General features: G+C 58.0%; 1 pseudogene; it reads right to left on the bottom strand.

The window, feature by feature from the left end:
- LOC146775986 (18S ribosomal RNA) overlaps positions 1-382 on the bottom strand; it is a 1,565-nt pseudogene extending 1,183 nt beyond the window's left edge.
- Positions 383-4,620: the final 4,238 nt, after the last annotated feature.

Genomic DNA, 4,620 nt, shown 5'->3' with positions numbered 1-4,620 from the left:
GAACCCTGATTCCCCATTACCCGTGGTCACCATGGTAGGCAAAGAAAGTACCATCGAAAGTTGATAGGGCAGACATCCGTATGTATCATCGCCGTCATGGGACGTGTGATCGGCCCGAGGTTATCTAGAGTCACCAAAGCGGCCAGGCGAGCCCGGATTGGTCTTGGTCTGATAAAAGCATGCATCCTGGGAGGTCAGCGCTCGTCGGCATGTAATAGCTCTAGAATTACCACAGTTATCCAAGTAACAGATGGAGCGATCAAAGGAACCATAACTGATTTAATGAGCCATTCGCAGTTTCACTGTACCGGCTGTGTGTACTTACATGTGCATGGCTTAATCTTTGAGACATGCATATGCTAATGGCAGGATCAACCAGGTAGCCGCCTCTGCTGACGGTGTGGGGCCGCGTGCCCATTTCCCCGACCGGCAAACTTCACGCACCCCTCCCTCTCGGGAGCCTGCCAGGGGAAGGAGCCAACCCGCCTGGGCGGGAGGGCTCACTGGAGGGGTATGAAGAGGTGCAGTTGCATGGGCACCGGCAGGCCCAGCCGTCTCCGCCGGGAGGGAGAGGCAGGCCAAGGTGCAGCCTGAGTGAGATGCAAGGGTGCCGGAGCCTGGTGGCAGCGACACCCCTCAGAACAGTTGTTCCAAGCTGCTGTGGAAATGTGCTGGGCAGAGAGGGGTGATGGCATCGTGCATGGGGCCTTCGGACCTGCTGGGCAGCAGCATCCAAGGGTCTGGCACCACCCGACACTTCACGCTCAGGTCAGACACTTGGGGGGCACGAGTTGCCGGGGCCTCTCGGCCTTCACTCTGCTGGGTAGGGTCTCCCGCCAGGCAGTAGGCCCTCGAGTCGGACGGTCCATGCAGGGTGGAAGCACTTTGCTCGAAACAACAGCTGAGGCTGGCCAAGCAGTCCATCCCTAAACAGACTGAGAGTGCCCAATCGATCGGAGTATGGCTGGGGCATCCCCTGGCAGGCCACCCTGCACAGAGGGTATGCTGACTTAGCATCCCCTGCCTGTTCAGGGGAAAGCAGACTCAGAGAAAAAGGACCATCGGGAAGGGGCTGAGAGACAGGAGCATAACCGGGCCCTTTGGGGCCACGGTGGGCGGGCCCGGGTGCTGCCGTCCCTGTTTCAGCATCACCAGACCTCACGGAGGTCTAACTGAGAAAACTCTGAAAAAAAGGACCATTGGAAAGGGGCTGAGAGGCAGATGCGTACCCGGGCACCTAGGGGCCCCGGCGGGCGGGCCAGGGTACTGCCTTCCCCCGTCTCAGAATCACCGGACCTCACGGAGGTCTGACCCAGCAAACTCTGAGAAAATTAACCATCGGGAAGGGGCCTGAGAGGCAGGTGTGCGTACCAGGGCCCCTGGGGGCCCCGGCGGGCGGGCCCAGGTTCCGCCTTCCCCTGTTTCAGAATTGCCGGACCTCACGGAGGTCTGACTGACCCTCTCCCTAGTAATCTGGAGAAAATGACCCCCCTTTCTTTTAATCCGTGCACACGAGGGGACAGAGGGGACCCAAGGCGTGAATGTACCCGACCTCCTGGAGCCCTCGCTGGGATCGGGGAGGCAAATGGACCCTCATCGGGACTTCCAGGCAAGCCCAGCCATCTGGTCACCCCATTGGAAAGCATTCCGCGCGACCAGATGGCCGAGGGGATAGACGCAACCAGATGGCCGAAGGGTTAGGTGTAGGAGAGTAGGGTCTGCTTTCTATGTTCACCCCCACTTTTTGCTTTTGCTTCACTGGTTTTCGACTTAGATGTGGCTGTGGGCCTGCTAATCAGACCCACAGTCCAGCTATTCTCTCTCTAAACTAATACTATGTACTTTAGGTGCATAACCCAATTGGATAGGATCACCTTATTGGCCCCTGTACAGTGTACCTTAGGTACCCAGGGCATAGGTGTACCCTAGGCCTACCAGGGGCTGCAGCATGTATTATGCCACCCCTGGCCTGGCCTTCCATCATGACATAACTGGCTGATCACTCAGCTGGGGCAAGGTCGTGTAATCACCCCTTGCTTAGGTGTAGTATCCTTATATATAGACACATGTGTACCTATCAGCCACTCCTATGGCAGGCCTTAACAATCCTGGAGGCAGAGTGCTTGGTAACATGTGAGATGGTGCTCTAGCATGAGCTGAGCCTGTCTGCAGCTTTCGGAACCATGTCCTTATAGCTGTTCTATGATATAGCCAACCATATACTCTTAAAGTACCTTATAATCTTAAACGGTTATGGTAACTATGGTTTGGCTTTATCGAAACATGTCGTGTAAGGTGTCTACCACTTTGGAATAATACCCCCATACCATTTCTGGCCATGAGGATATTATTCCTCCCTTCTAGAGGGAGAAGACATGTTGTAACCTACTTACCCGGTTAAAGTTAACCAGAGCCCCAGCATCACAAAATGGATGCTGCTGCCACAGACACAAGTCTGACCTCCTGCTGCTGGGAGTCCTTCCAGCGAGGTAGGCTTGGACAATAGGTTTCCTGCCTTGGGAGGTGCGAGCACCACCCCAGACAGGAGTTAGTGTATTGGGGCAGGGAGGGATGAAAGAAACTAGACACTGCCTGGGGCACACAAGGTGTCCCATGCATAGTCCAGTTCAAACCGGTGCTGGGGCACTCCAGCCCCAGCTCTGGCGCGAAACTGGACAAAGGAAAGGGGGTGTAGCCACTCCCCTTCCTGGTCCCACCTATAGGAGGGACCTTGCAGGTAGCCCAGCCCACTAGCCTAGTATATCAGTAGCTAGCAGAGCCCTGCTAAATTAGATTAACCTCAATCTGCAACTTGAACAGAAACTCTGGACCTTCGACATTCGACCTCAGGAAGAAGACTGAAGAAATCTCCCTTGTGGCCAAGGAGTGACCACCCTGGGCAACCAGGCACCATCCAGTGACCGCTGCTTGCTTTGCGACTGAATCCTACGAGGGACGACTGCAGAGACTGACCAGCGCCGAGACTTCCAGACACCTCTGAACCAGATCCACATCTCCAGCGAAGCTGAGACCCGTGGAGGCGACGAGGGACGTGGGACCGGCGACTTGGGAAAAGTGGCTAGTAACTGACTAGCGCGACTTCCGAGCCTCCCTCGAGGCTGTGCTTGGGGAATTGAGAAGCCCCACTCCTGAGCACCATCTGCAAAGAAGACCAGCTCCCCACACTTTACGTGTTCTGCGTGGGGCCTGTTAGAAAAGGTAGACGGACCGGGAGGGCCGGCCGGGATCAGGGGGAGAGGTCTCCGGGGAGAGCCGTCTCCAGCGATCGTACAGACAAGTAACTTCCCCCCCACAGACAGATATCACACACGGATAAGGTTCAGTGTTCTTTATAGGTACTTAGTTATGATACGGTAGAATGGTACAAGGAGGTCTGGACGCAGGGGTCCCCTCGATTAGAGTCTCGTAAGGTAGGGAAGGGGGTAGCGGGTCAGTCTATTTACCAATCAGGTAGTTCGGATGAGATGAAGATGAGCTCACAATCCTCGAGCTTGGTGGTTAGGTGGTACGGTCCGCGGCAGCGCCAGCAGGTCCCGGTAAGGATGGTCGATACAACGGGCCGCGGCAGCGCCAGCAGGTCCCCGGAAGATGTACGGTCCGCGGCAGCGCCAGCAGGTCCCGGTGAGGATGGTCGTTACAACGGGCCGCGGCAGCGCCAGCAGGTCCCAGGAAGATGACGGTCCGCGGCAGCGCCAGCAGGTCCCGGTGAGGATGGTCGTTACAACGGGCCACGGCGGCGCCAGCAGGTCCCAGGAAGAAGAAGGTTGCAGAAGGCCGCGGCAGCGCCAGCAGGCAGGACGATGGTTCACAAGAGCGGGCTACGGCAGCGCCAGTAGACCGTCAGGGTTGAGTTCACTCGGTGTCTCTCGACTCCAGGATACAACTGCCTTCCTGCTCCGGAGCTGCCTCAGTTATAGGGCTGGTGCCCTTTGATGTCCGGACCCTCGCACTTGGAGGTCGGAGGGTCCGGGATGAAGGTGTCCAGACACCCAGCAGGGGGATGGAGCCAGCGCCTGGGGGAGCTGGAGGCGATCGGCACCTGGCGGGGGAAGAGCTCTTGACACTTTGTTCTCTCATTGACCTGCCAAGTGGTCCGCTCACCTCCTGGGTGGATGGTGGTGCCGGGATGTCGGGGCCGGCCAGGCCCGGGGTTAGGGTCGAGGTGAGGCCACGCAGCCGCGTGGTGCAGGGCCCAAGATGGCGGCTTGACCCGGCCGGGGAAGCCGGTGGGGCTGGACCCCGTGATGAGTAGGGGTCCGAGGGCAGAGGGTCCGTCGGGAGACGGAGTACAGGGGCTTGTCACGGGGGTATGCCTGGTGGGCCGGAGCTCGGGCCCTGTCGTGCGGGGAGGGAGCAAGCCCTCTGTGTGGCCTGTCCAACAGGGCCCTTCTGCACCTGTGTTGCTCGACGTGTTGTCCGGTTGCTGGCCCGTTGGCTAGTAACCTCTGTGACGACGAACCTTTAATTTCACCTTGTTGGTCCGGCTCCTCCAGACTGGCACCCGCTCCTCTGTGAAAGAGAAGTACCCCAGACCTTCCTGGTCTGCACCAGAAGCAAGTCCTCCATCCTGCGTGGGTTCCGCTTGCCAAGGCTTGTTGG

Source organism: Triturus cristatus, chromosome 12 (genome assembly GCF_964204655.1).
Source record: "Triturus cristatus chromosome 12, aTriCri1.1, whole genome shotgun sequence".
Lineage (NCBI taxonomy): Eukaryota > Metazoa > Chordata > Amphibia > Caudata > Salamandridae > Triturus > Triturus cristatus.
Note: the sequence above shows the minus strand (reverse complement) of the source record. Positions and strands in the feature narration are given on the sequence as shown.